The sequence below is a fragment of the Diabrotica virgifera genome, chromosome 7 (assembly GCF_917563875.1).
Source record: "Diabrotica virgifera virgifera chromosome 7, PGI_DIABVI_V3a".
Taxonomy (NCBI): domain Eukaryota; kingdom Metazoa; phylum Arthropoda; class Insecta; order Coleoptera; family Chrysomelidae; genus Diabrotica; species Diabrotica virgifera.
The window spans coordinates 103,423,570-103,439,070 of record NC_065449.1 but is presented as its reverse complement, the minus strand read 5'-3'; positions in this window follow the sequence as shown (position 1 = coordinate 103,439,070).

Sequence of the window (15,501 nt, the reverse complement as noted above, 5' to 3'; positions counted from 1 at the left end):
AATTGAATGCACTCCTCACATAAAGAACCAAACTAATGTTAGTTCAAAGTGAGTTATTGGCAATTGAATGTCTATTTTTTTTTGACGTTTACTCAAATCTAAATATTCAAGCTTAAATAACGGGAAAACGATGCAATGTATAAAATATTCCTGTTAAACATTTTGTCAAAGTACTTCGGAATACCTATCAAATGAGCTTCAGAACAAGGTAATAGCGTCAACATTAAGTTATAATGAAAATAAAAGAACCGTTTCGAATTTTTTATAAAAAAGTGAAAAATAAAACATACGCCATTTCCACAAAAATTAAAATTTATAGTAATCCTTACAAGAACTTCTTTATATTAGCATAAGTAATGTTTTCGATAATTTTGACCGGTTTAGAATGCATATTTTTGAAATAAAAGATATAATTTAAAAAACCATAATTTTTAAAATTATTGTAATTCTCATATTCTTTTGATAATACTCCAAAAATAATCAATATACGTAAAAAAATATATATAACGAAATTTTAGTTTTTTCTGTGCCAAATATTTTATCTGTTTTACTATTTCTATAGGGTAAAAAATAACAGAGATAGAAACGTTTAAATCTTAAATTTTTGCTGTGGGAACCATGCAACCGGAGCCATTTAACCTTTTATTTTTAAAAAAGTAAGGAGCTTAGAAGATTAGGTTCAACGCTTAAACAGCACTTGGAATTAACTTTCAAACAGTTTTTAGATGTACTCGATATCGTAAACACGAACGGAGTTATTAAAAAAAAAACAATAACATTTTTTGGAAAAATTATTAAAAGATAAATTTTGAAAAAATTTTGGAGCATACATTTTAACGCTATCAACATGTTCGGGAGCTCATTTGATAGATATTTTTAAGTACTTTGACAAATGTTTAATAAGTTTGTGTTGTAAAATGCATCAATGTACCGTTATTTCATCTTGAATACTTAGAGTTTTTTACTCGCCGAAAAAAATATACATTCAATTATCTATGCAATTATCTATTACTTCTGCCTGCTGTATTGTAGTTTCTGCTTGTTTTCCGCAACCCTGTACAAAACACCTTTCTGTGGATTCTACTTTATCGTTAGCTGTCTGATTCATGATCATAAAAGTTTTCTGTTCTCTCTTGTGGTCAGTTTTGTACAGCCAGTAATCACTGCCCAATTTTCTCACCATATCTGGCTACCGTTAGTTAAGCCTAGAGGATGATGCGTTACCAGAGTTGACTGCCTTGTGAGGACCAATTGGTTGAAACCACCTCTAGTCTGTGACTCTTGGCAAGTTTTAATTAGCCTGTGTTTTCTTTGTTTTTAAAATATTTTGTTTCTTTGAGTTCAGAACTTGTTTCCCATTAGTTAAATACTATTTGATGTTTAACATATCTTAAAGTTTATATTATTACTTTATATTGCTGTTATTTACATTTGAAATAAGGAAATGTACAAAAATGCCATTTGTGCAATTTACTATTTTATTGGGAAATATTGGGAAACAATTAAGTTAAAAATTAACTTTATTGATTAATTGCCGATATGAATGAGTCAGATTAAATTATGTAAATTATTAGAAGATTTTTTCCTAAGCAACATGAACAAAATTTATTTAATTTATTAATATTTTGTATTTCCATAACGACTTCTGAAGTTGAAGTCGAAACGTTAATAAATTTCATTTTTAACGTAACTTGTGGCCTGTTTCCCAATAAAATAGTAAATTGCATAATATACCACAAAGAAATATCTTCAGAATAATGTTACTTCTTTCTTTTTTCGCTGTCTGGCCAATTATCGCGAGTTGGCTATTCAATTATTCAATTGACCACAGCTTGGAAAAGGGATACAGAGAATCTGTTAAACCATTTCCCCAGGTTTCTAAGTCATGACGTTTTCCTTCGAGCTGTCCCTGTTCTGTCTATCTTGCCTTGTATTATTAAATGAAATATATTATTCATCTCTGGTTGACGCGTAATATGGCTAAAATATTCAAGTTAGCGATTTTTAACTGTTCTGACCACTTCTGTAACTTTTCCCATCCGCTGCAAAATGATACATACACCCATATTTCAAAGACTTCCAGTTTTATGAGAAGTGTGTCCGGCCAAATCCAGCCTTGGACACCATGTAAAAAAGTAGACAGCACATGATATTTCACCAATTTATTTTTCAGTCTCAAAGTAATACCTACTGTTTCCACATAAGATTTTCTTCATCTTAAAAATGCAGTTTTGGCCTTCTCTATACGTGTTCTAATTTCTTTTCTCATGTCCCAGTTCTCATTTAGATTACATCCAAGCTAAGTAGTTACCATGAAATGTTACCACTTCTGCTTGTTTTCCTGATAATCATCACCTTTGTCTTTGTGGTGTTTAGCTTCAGACCATACTATTACAGGCTGTGGTAGTCCTGGATTTTGAAGTACTTCATAACTACTTGCTATGAATACCGTATCATCTGCGTACCTCAAATTATCATTATTAAGCGTTAATTTTGATCCCACATTGAACATTATTCAATGCTTTATTGAAAAGGGGTCTGAATAAATCTTAAATATTATTGGGGACAAAATACAGCCCTGTCTTACTCCTCTTTGTATTTGAAAATGACTTTTATCAGAAGTATCCCTGCCAATCCTGATGTTCGGACAGTGAAGCCAATAAAGATTTTTAATGATACGTAGGTCTTTATCATCAATACCTATCTCCTGAAAATGGTTATCATTTCATTCTGTTTTACTCCACTAAAGGCCTTCTCACAGTCAAAGTCACTTAAAACCGAATGGCCGGCATCTCTACAGCATAACTCGAACACTGAATAGTGCTTTTGTGGTTCCAAGGTTATTGCAAAACCCAAACTGTTTCACTAAGTTGTTCTTGTATTTTTTCCAAGTAAAATTTTTAAAAAATTACTCAAAGCTGATGGTTCGGTTATTACAACATAGCAGATAGAGGTGTCGTCCTTTGGGATGGCACTAATTTGCATATTATTGCACTTGTAAAAAAGTCAAAATTTGAAGCTTTTCCTAAGCCACACCTTACCATTAAATAATTTCAATACTCAGTAGCAAAATTCAATGTCAATAAGACCAATCACCAACTTTAAAGACGGTTTTTAGACAATTTTTAGATGTGCTATAATAGGCAAATTAGTACCTTTCCAAATGACAGGACCTCTAGCCATTCTCATAAATTTTTTTCAAACGATGGAGAAATCTTTTACCTGAATTTTCGAAAAGGTTCTTTATTTCACTCGCTATTTCGTCTGGTCCCGTAGCGTTTCTGGTCTTTGTTAATCTTATTACACGTTTCTATTTCGTCCATAGTTATCTCTGGTACTGTCACTACTTTAATTTCTAGATCGCGCTTTCCATCATTAAACAGTTTCTCAATATACAGGGTGTCCCGAAAAGATTGGTCATAAATTATACCACACATTCTGCGGTCAAAAATAGTTCGATTGAACCTAACTTACCTTAGTACAAATGTGCTTATAAAATGTTACAGCCCTTTGAAGTTACAAAATGAAAATCGATTTTTTTCAATATATCGAAAACTATTAGAGATTTTTTATTGAAAATTGACATGTATCATTCTTACGGCAGTAACATCTTAAAACAAAATTATAGTGAAGTTTTTCCACCCCATAAAAATTTTATAGGGGTTTTGTTCCCTTAAACCCCCCCATACTTTTGTATACGTTCCAATTAATTCAATATTGTGGTATCATTAGTTAAACACAACGTTTTTAAAACTTTTTTGACTCTTAGTATTTTTTCAATAAGCCAGTTTTTATCGAGATGCGGGTTCTTTTTTAATATATTTACATAAAAATTTTATGGGGGTTTTGTTCCTTTAAACACAGTGTTTTTAAAACTTTTTTGCCTCTTAGTCTTTTTTTGACAAATCACCTTTTATCGAGATATGGCTTCTTTTTCAAAATATACCTAAAAATGTAAATTATAAATACATTTTCAGATTATTAACAGGTCTCTATAATCGTACTTAACCATATACAAATATGTGGTGGATTCGACAAATATTCAAAATAGGTCGATAAACACTGGCTTATCAAAAAAGTACTAAGAGGCAAAAAAGTTTTAAAAACATTTTGTTTAACTAATGGTGTCACAATAATAATTTAATTGGAACGTACACAAAAGTTTGGGGGGGTTTAAAGGAACAAAACCCCTTAAAAATTTTATGGGGTGCACAAATTTCATTTTAATTTTTTTTTAAAATGTTGCTGCCATAATAATGCCACATGTCCATTTTCAATGAAAAATCTCGAAGGGTTTTCGATATATGAAAAAAAATCGATTTTCATTTTGTAACTTCAAAGGGCTGTAACTTTTTTTGTGTGCACCATTGTATATAGGTAAGTGAGGTTCAATCAACATATTTTTGACCCCAGAATCTGTGGTATAATTTATGACCATTCTTTTCGGGACACCCTGTATATTTTCCACATATCCGTTGTATGCAAATTAATGATAATCAGTTTGTCATCTCTATCAACAATGGTATTTGTTTATTTTTTGTACTGAGCCATTACTTCTTCTATCTCATTTATCTCGTTTTATCTCCTTATTAATTATGTAGTTTATATTATATATTTCGACGTTTTGATTTTGCAATAATTAAAATCAGCTTACCTACATTATATTATTAAATCACCAAATGCATTTTTAAAAGCAACAAAATTCTATTTTTAGGTTTTGAACGACAATAAAAAATTTAATATTTTCCAATTTTATTACTCACCAATAAGCAAGAGTCTTGTGTCACACCATAACCCTGGAAATACTAATTAAAACCAGCACAGAATGAATGTCAACAAACGGCGCCAGTGTTTCCCACCTAATTTACTAACCACAGAAAAGAAAAAAGAGTTCCACTGAAACACTAAACGCATTCCCTGCTTTTTTTCTTGGTGCTTTTTTGCAGTAAAGTTACTATAAATCTCCAGTCGATTTCTCAGTTTATTAAATCTTCGAACAGTGTATAATTGCCGTACAGATGGTCGCATAAATCATGGTGGGACAAACTGGCATTTATCAGGGACCGTTTCTGTTAGATGTTGGTTGCTAATGAATAGAGGTCGGATTTTTCGTGGACGCAGCAGGAACGGACTATGCAGATTATGTTGTCGTAATCGTAATAGAGACATTGAGAAATAGTTGCTACATTGCAACTCAATAAGTTCGAACTGCAATTCTGGTTTTACTTATTCATAATTCAGTTAAACGTCATGCTGGTAATGTCCAGGTCCTGTTCGATAACTTTAAAGACTTGGAATCTTCGCTCAAACTCTCCAAGAACACATTTCACGCTTTTTTTCATACCTAGCTCTTAAGATTATCTACCCTAACTCTAATTGTTTTTAGCTTTGCAAAATGAGTCAAGTCTTTCTTGCCTATTTGTTTAGAAAATAGATTCAATTTCATTTTGAAAGCTTTAATATGACCCCAAATATCATGGATTAATTTATTTCTTCCCTGGAGTTTAAGGTACGATTTATTGATATGACTAAGATCTGTAAAATACGCAAAATCAGACAGCCATAAAATATCTTTCAAATTTTCACACTCATTCATCCCCTTTTCTTCCATAAAAGAGTTTCGTCTTTAAGATTCCAAGCGGGATCTGAAACCCGACCTGTACTTAGCCATCTTACTTTAGTGTTGTAAAAAAATATCAGACTGCAATGAACGAGAAACTCTTGAAATTGTCTATGATTGAGAGCATGTGAACGTATGCTATTAACAAGCTTAAGGGGATGGGTACGAACTTTCGGCGTCAATGGTATTTAAATGGGATTAATTTTTTTCGAATCCTGAGAAAACTAATGAGTATTTTTGAAAAATTTAAACGCAGAATGAAAGATTACGTTATTACCGAGGGCCGAAAGTTCCTGAAAACTTCTATAATGTTTATTTTAATAAGTTACATGGGTGAAAACTAAGAGAAAATTTAGTGTAATTTTTAATTTCAAATATCTCATTCAAAAGAAACTTTTATTCGTTCTAAGGGACTTTCGGCCCTCGGTAATAAAGTAATATTTCATTCTGCGTTTAAATTTTTCAAAAATACTTATTAGTTTTCTCAGGATTCGAAAAAAATGATTACATTTAAAATACATTGAAAATTTTGACAGGCGTTCCTTTTCCCTTAATGACAACATCAAGCACATGATTCATGTCTAGAGCAGATTTACACTCTTATGTATGACACAATGAAGAAACATTACATCGATCCTAGGAAACGATTCCTTAAACATGACTAGGAAACCAAATTTTGCCCTACATGATTCATGTCTAGAGCAGATTTACACAGGGCTTCTTGATGTATGACACAATGAAGAAACACTACTTCGATCCCAGCAAACGATTCCTTGAACATGACTAGGAAACCAGATTTTGTCCCTGTCACATTTGGTGCTCCATCAGTAGTAATGTTACAAATATTTCTCACAGGTACTTTCAAAGATGTGACGGTTTTTTTATTTCTTGAAAAATATCTGATACTTTTTCCGTTTCCTTTATTGGATGTATACAAGCTAAACTTGGAGCATACAACTTTTTACAGATTTACCATCAGGCAATGCTTTATTACATTTTGCAATATTATGGTGAGGGAACGCAGAGGTCACAGACAAAAATTTAAAAATTTATTTCTTTAATGTGTAGGGGGGATCAGTAGAAGCTTAAGTTCAAGTTTTTGGAGTCGCCACCCTTGTCCCCCGGCCGCCATCTTGGAAATGGAGTGCAAAGGGGTTTCGCGCTATATCTCCTAAACTACCAACCCTACTGGAAATCTAATAAAACATAAAATGTAGCAAATTAAATTTTATACAATTTTGTTTCTATTACTTTTTATCGTCAAGTGACCAACAAAAGAGATATAAACAAAAATATGTAAAAAATTTTTAATAAGTTTTCTTTTGGATGTTATAACTTTTTTTCAGTTCATTTTAAAATAAAATAACTTTAGAGCAATTTTATAGAGGGTTTTTCAGCGAACACTTTCCACTATAAAGTTGTTTAATTCTATTTATTTATATAGGTTTACAGCGCTCCAAACTTGACCAGATTCTCGAATGCTCATACATAGTGATACAATAAAAACAAAAGTTAGGCTTTCTTTTCTATCTGTATATATTTTTTTATTCATACAATTTATTATGATGTTAACATTCCTATGCTATTATTAATCTGTTTTTGACATTTCTTCCCACTATAAAACTTATAACCCTAAGCATAATATATAGAAAAGGCCCAAGAAGTTGTTTGAGCACAAAATCATAAAGTATGATCAAAAATAGCCATTCACCACACCGTGGTCAGGATCTCGAGATATAAGCGTTTTTTGGGGTGTGCCGCTTGTCTATGAAGTAACATACCTTTTTTCCTATTGTATATTTTGACTTAAAATTTTCCAAAAAACTTCTTCATGAATTATGTTTTATTGTTGTGTTGGTTAAAATTATAAACTAAAAAGTTTGTCACTCAACTTTTTTAAATAAACATCAAACTAACAAAATTTGTTGACAAAATGTTTAAAAACTAACAACTCCTTTTTTAATGTGTTTTAACATTATGGACACATTTCATTGTTATCTACATACTTCAAAGATGACACAGTAAAATTTTCAAAAGGAAATATTTACAGCGATCAAAGATACAGCGAGGTAAATTTGAAAAATCATCAAAATTGATTTTCGACATTTTTGTATAAAATTTGGTTTTTGAACATGTTCCACCAAATCTAGATAAAAATAAACTTCATATTCGGATTCAGCGACCTCGAAAACATAAAAATAGACCAAAATTGGTCATTCACCTTAAATTTGATTTTCGTGGTCGGCATAACGATTGCTGCCGCTCGACTAATATATTAGATAGAAAAGTATTTTCAACGAAAACATTTCGTTTATAAATTCGCAAAAGTGGATTCTTATGTAGTTTTTCTTCAGAATCCAAATCTGAAAACGGCATTTCGATATTTCTAACCGTCTTCGAGATAATCGACTTCAAAGTCTAAAATGTGACGTCACAATCGTTTTATTTTCTGCCAACACATTACACGTCCAGCTGAAATAGTTGCTATTAAGTAGGCTAGTTTTCAACGAAAACATTTCGTTTATAAATTCGCAAAAGTGTGTGTGTTATTGCGTTGCCGCTCCTGCAATACTTAGATCAGATTTATCGATGGATTCTTATGTAGTTTTTTCTTCTGAATCCAAATCTGAAAACGGCATTTCGATATTTCTAACCGCCTTCGAGATAATCGACCTCAAAGTCTAAAATGTGACGTCATAATCGGTTTATTTTCTTCCGACACACTACACGTCTAGCTGAAATCGTTGCTATTAAGTAGGCTAGTTTTTTAATCTCGATTTGTTAAGCAAAGCATAGGTTATTTACATTTGAGTTTGACACTTCGTGAATGTCAAACTAAATTTTAAGTTAAGTATTAATAAAACGTCAATGACATTTGATAGTGAATTTAATTATTATATAAAATAAATAAGATGTTCAAAAATACAATTTGAGTATATTTTAAAAGCAATAATTTATTAACAGCTTCAAAAAGGTTTATACGAGTATGCGGCCTCCCCTTTATGATAAATGGACTGTTCCATTTGCTATGAAATTAAAATATAGTCGGTTCGCTAAACTCAACACAACTGGCTAGTGATTTTAGTAGGTAATTTTTTTGTTTTTGCGAATTTTGCCAAAATTGCCAAAATTACTAATTATTTAGTAATTATTAACTAATTAGTAATTATTTTTCTTTGCCAAATTGGCAAAATATTGACTAAAATCACTAACCAGTTGTGTCTGAGCTTAGCGAACCGACAGTATATGAAAGAATATTGTTTGGTCTAAACAATTATTGTCTGATATGTGCAATTACATCCTTCTAATGGAAAAAAATATTTGAAGATTTTTCTCAAATTATGGATACCAACAACATTTTCATTTATAACTCTTTTATTTTTAATTTGACGAAGAAAAGTTATTCTTCGTAAAAAGCTCTTCATGTTCTAAGATTTATGATGCGACCATCATATGTTAAATTTTATTAATTTTATACGAGGTATATAAAAAATATGAATTTCGATCAAGAGTAAACTACCTTTATAGTTCATAACATTTAAATTAGAATGATATAATTGCACATTAAAACATAATTATTAATTCTAAACTACTTTTCATAATAGCAATTTTCCATATTATGAATTAAAATAAGTAAATAAACAAAGTTTTCGTTATGTATGATAATGCTCGCATTTTCAGCTTGTTTAATCTCAATTTGTTAAACAAGGCATAGGTTATTTACTTTTGAGTTTGACACTTCGTGAATGTCAAACTAAATTTTAAATTAAGTATTCATAAAACATCAATGACATTTGATAGTGAATTTAATTATTATATAAAATAAATAAGATGTTCAAAAATACAATTTGAGTATATTTTAAAAGCAATAATTATTTTTTAACAGCTTTAAAAAGGTTTATACGGGTATACGGCCTCCCCTTTATGATAAATGGACTGTTCCATTTGCTATGATATTAAAATATAGTCGGTTCGCTAAACTCGACACAACTGACTAGTAATTTTAGTAGGTAATTTTTTTGTTTTTGCGAATTTTGCCAAAATTGACAAAATTACTAATTATTTAGTAATTATTAACTAATTAGTAATTTTTTTTTGCCAAATTGGCAAAATTATTGACTACAATCACTAACCAGTTGTGTCTGAGTTTAGCGAACCGACAGTATATGAAATAATGTTGTTTGGTATAAAAAATTATGGTCTGATATGTGCAATTACATCCTTCTAATGGAAAAAAATATTTGAAGATTTTTCTCAAATTATGGATACCAACAACATTTTCATTTATAACTCTTTTATTTTTAATTTGACGAAGAAAAGTTATTCTTCGTAAAAAGCTCTTCATGTTCTAAGATTTATGATGCGACCATCATATGTTAAATTTTATTAATTTTATACGAGGTATATAAAAAATATGAATTTAGATCAAAAGTAAACTACCTTTATAGTTCGTAACATTTAAATTAGAATGATATAATTGCACATTAAAACGTAATTATTAATTCTAAACTGCTTTTCATAATAGCAATTTTCGTTATGTATGATAATGCTCGCATTTTCAGCTTGTTTAATCTCAATTTGTTAAACAAGGCATAGGTTATTTACTTTTGAGTTTGACACTTCGTGAATGTCAAACTAAATTTTAAATTAAGTATTAATAAAACATCAATGACATTTGATAGTGAATTTAATTATTATATAAAATAAATAAGATGTTCAAAAATACAATTTGAGTATATTTTAAAAGCAATAATTATTTATTAACAGCTTTAAAAAGGTTTATACGGGTATACGGCCTCCCCTTTATGATAAATGGACTGTTCCATTTGCTATGATATTAAAATATAGTCGGTTCGCTAAACTCGACACAACTGGCTAGTAATTTTAGTAGGTAATTTTTTTGTTTTTGCGAATTTTGCCAAAATTGACAAAATTACTAATTATTTAGTAATTATTAACTAATTAGTAATTTTGTTTGCCAAATTGGCAAAATTATTGACTACAATCACTAACCAGTTGTGTCTGAGTTTAGCGAACCGACAGTATATGAAATAATGTTGTTTGGTATAAAAAATTATGGTCTGATATGTGCAATTACATCCTTCTAATGGAAAAAAATATTTGAAGATTTTTCTCAAATTATGGATACCAACAACATTTTCATTTATAACCCTTTTATTTTTAATTTGACGAAGAAAAGTTATTCTTCATAAAAACCTCTTCATGTTCTAAGATTTATGATGCAACCATCATATGTAAAATTTTATTAATTTTATACGAGGTATATAAAAAATATGAATTTAGATCAAAAGTAAACTACCTTTATAGTTCGTAACATTTAAATTAGAATGATATAATTGCACATTAAAACGTAATTATTAATTCTAAACTACTTTTCATAATAGCAATTTTCCATATTATGAATTAAAATACCTAAATAAACAAAGTTTTCGTTATGATAATGCTCGCATTTTCAGCTTGTTTTTTTATTGTATTCCTATGAGAATTCGAGAATCTGCTCAAGATTGGAGCGCTGTAAAACCTAGATAATAAATAAAATTAAACAACTTTGTAGTGAAAATTGTTCATTGAAAAATCCTCTACAAAATCGCTATGATGGTATTTTATTGTGAAATGAACGGAAAAAAAGTTATAACCTCCAAAAGGAAACTTCTTACAAAATTTTCTCATATTTTTGTTTATAACTTTTTTGTTGGTTACTTGACGATAAAAAGTAATAGCCATAAAATTGTAGAAAATTTAATTTGCTACATTTTATGTGTAATTAAATTTTCTGTAGGAGTGCTAGTTTAGGAGATACAGCGCGAAAGCCCTTTGCACCCCTTTTTTCAATATGGCGGCCGGGGACAAGGGTGCCGACCCCAAAAACTTGAACTTAAGCTTCTACTGAACCCCCATACACATTAAAAAAAAATAAAATTGACTCCTCTAAGAAATGCAACCCTAAATGTAACATTTCAATGGCCTAGTACACTCCCTTCGATGTCGATATTAACGAAAAAGTAAATCAGTATACTTACGACGTCTGGATAGAAGAATAGGTTTTTTGAACATTTTTGACTCACATAAATTACGTTTTAATCGAAATCCAAACTAGGTTCATTTTACTTGAATTTCTAAATATTTTTAGCGTACTAAATAAATACGTTAATTGTCTTTGAATAATTTGACTACGTTGGGCGAGTTAAACTCTGATAAATCCTCGATGTCCTGCAGAATCCGCATTTGTGGTTTTACGTTGGCTACTAATGAACCAACCTCCGATTCAGTTACAAGCTACGTTTCGCCTATCATGGGAGCAATATAATAGAACGGTGTCGATAGGAAATTTCAATTGAAATTGCTGGCCGTTCGATAAATATCGACAAATTTGTCATTAGAATTTATAGGCGTTTGTAATTACATTAATAGGCAGTTAACTTAATATTGCCAACTTCAGATTTATTACCAGCAATAAGAATATCAATTTAGATTCTCGGTTAAATCAGAGAGTTAAATGGGTCTACGGTAGAAGGTTGAGTAATTTAGGTGCTAATCAAAATGGCTGAGATGTTTTTTCTGTATACTTTCCCACATAACATATCATATAATTATAACATGTGTTCATTTATGGTATCTTATTTTAGTAATTGGCTTTAGGAAAGTAAACTACAAATTACTAAGACTCAATTAGATATACGTCAGTTGAATGTATCCAGTCTTTGATTGGTAGTGCTCAGCATCTTACAACCTCTCGCATCAGCTGCATATCAATGTTAACGGACCTAATTGTCATCCACAAACCTTAAGAAATTTTCATTTTGTTCAATATTTATCCGATTATGTTCTGTTCTCAATATATCAAAGGTAAGTTGTGCTATATACCCAATTTTTTATATCCCCATTCTTCTGTGAATCTCCATGATTTTTACGTAGTTATACCAGTAAGTTACAACTCAAAGAAAGCCGTTGTTGTATATTTTTTTCTGAATGATTATAGAGCTTTTACTACTAAATATGACCTTCAGTTTGCTTTAAGTAGCCCTAGTACTTATTGCTTAGGCTCTAATAATGGTAATTCCGCAGTGATCAGTCAATGGAAGTGATAAAAATTAAATAAAAATTCCATTTTTATTCAGTTGCAATGCGAAGGCAAAACAATCTTATTTTTCAGTTAGAATACGGAGCGCAGTCCAGCCCTCTGAATCGACGATTTTCGACTCTTTTGGAGTCTCATCGGAGAGAACGTAGGCCTGCTGCTCCATACTCTAAGTGACCAACACCGAGAGTTTATCCCCCACACCGCAACTGACGTGAATGGACTAGGTGACTAACGTCATCTGGCAATTGAAAGATAAAGTAGTTTTCAATCCTAATAGCAATATTAATAATATTTAAAAATATTAAAATATTACTAAAAGATTTCTAAATTGAAAACTTATTGGTCCATTTTCTTGGTAACACCTCCAAGGCTTCTAAAATTTGCAAGCCAGATGGATGCTGAAGCGAAGAAGACAAGAGGGAATTCAAAAAATTACAATTCACGACCCCGTCTGTTCAGCTGAAAATGGACCTAGTTACGCAAAGAAGTAACGACCAATATAAAAATAAAATAAAAATTCCATTTTTATTCAGTTGCAATGCGAAGGCAAAACAATCTTATTTTTCACTTAGAATATGGAGCGCAATCCAGCACTCTGAATCGACGATTCTCTTAGGGTCTGAATGGGTCTGAATCGACCCTCTTGTCTTCTTCGCTTCAGCATCCATCTGGCTTGCAAATTTTAGAAGCCTTGGAGGTGTTACCAAAAAAATGGACCAATAAGTTTTCAATTTAAAAATCTTTTAGTAATATTTTAATATTTTTAAATATTAATATTGCTGTTAGGAAGTGATAAATTTTATTTATCTCATGAGAATGGTAAAATAGGGTAAAATATGGTAAATATCGTATATCTCTTTTTCTTCTTCTTCGGCTCAGCAGCACTCTATTCTCCCAATTACCTTCTCTGAGGTGTCTATCTATCAAAGCATTTCCTATGTAAGTTTTTCATCTTATAGCAGGTTTCACTCTCCGTCTTCTTCCCGGCGGCTCCCAGTCCAATAGTCCCAGTCCAATATTCTTTTCGGCCACCTGTACTCTGGCATTTTTTATACATGCCCGTAGCATTACAGGGCTCTGCTTTCTACTTCCATTTTGTTCCATATATCCTCTGTTCTTGTTCTGTCGTCTCTGGGGATTTGTAGACATCTCATTGTAGACAAGTCCAATTCAACTGTTCGTATTTTATTTCTCGTATTTTATTTCATACTGGGGGATTTTAACGCTCGAATAGGTAACCAAGTAATACCCGGAATTAAGCAAAAACACAATGAAAATGTTAAAAACGAAAATGGAAAACTGATGATAAACTTCTGCACGAATAACAAACTTAGAATAAATAACACATTTTTTGGCCACAAAGACCAACACAAATATACATTCAATAACACCCGTGGACAAAGATCTATGATAGATTATGTTGTAACCAACAGAGATATACATGCATAAAAAATAATCGATGTAGGTAGCGACCATAGCTTAGTATTATGTAAAATAGGAATCATTATGAAATATTTCACACCCAAGAGGGCAGCACCAACACAAACAAAAATCAAAGTCGGAGGACTACATACGGAATCCACAGAATACTTATACAGGAAAAGAATATCACAGACGATTGCTGAGAATGGAATATTAGAAAATGATAACATCGATGAAAGCTGGCAAAAACTCAAAGATAACATAATCAACGCTGCAACAGAATCACTTGGAGAGAGAAAAGTAACGAATACTCACATATTAAAGAAGAAAACCTCGTGGTTTAGAGAGGAAGTTAAGATAAAATGTGAAGAAAGGAAGAAAGCCTTTTTACAATACAGAACGAAACAAACACAACAGGCATACAACCACTACAAACGAATCAGAAACGAAACGAATACTTTAGTGAGGCAAATAAAAAGGGAGCACTGGCAGAGTTTCTTAAAACATATGGAACACGACTTCTACGGAACACTAAAAGAAGTATAGAGAATGATCAGAGGGCAAAGAAAAGAGATGAACGAATTAATAAAAGCGAAACACATTCAGAAGGAAACATGGGCAGACTACTTCCGATCTCTATTTGCTAAAGGCGACGATAATGAACCACCAACACCTGAAGTTACAACAAACGAAGAAATAAACATCGAGGAGGGAGAGGTGAAGAAAGTATTAAGAAAATTAAAAAATAGAAAATCTCCAGGAGAATATCCTACAGAAATCTCCTACAGAATATCGAACGAACTCCTAAAGTACGGAGGACAAGATCTAACTAAACAATTATTAAAACTATAACAACTATAAAACAACTAAAACAACTATAGATCTAACTAAACAACTATTAAAACTAATACAAAAAATAATAGAACAAAACAGAATACCACAAGAATGGAAATCAATCATCCTAATACCTCTCTTCAAAAAGGAGACAAATCGAATCCGGAGAATTGCAGAGGAATTAACTTATTAAACACAACATTAAAATTAACAACCAAAGTGATAACAAACAAATTAAATGAAATTATAACATTAGCAGAAGAACAACTAGGTTTTAGGTCGGGAAGGTCATGCAGTGACGCTATATTTATAAGGAGGCAAGTTCAAGAGAAATCGTTGGAATACAACAAACCGGCATATTTATGTTTCGTGGACCTTAAGAAAGCATTTGGCACGGTCACAGTAAAGCACGTTATCCATTTGTTCTCCGTTATTCGGTCTTGACGGTCCAGTTACAGCTGAGTAGCTGTAGCTGAGGCACAGTCGATCGACAAGTTTAGTGGATTTGCGATCGCTGGTTCGA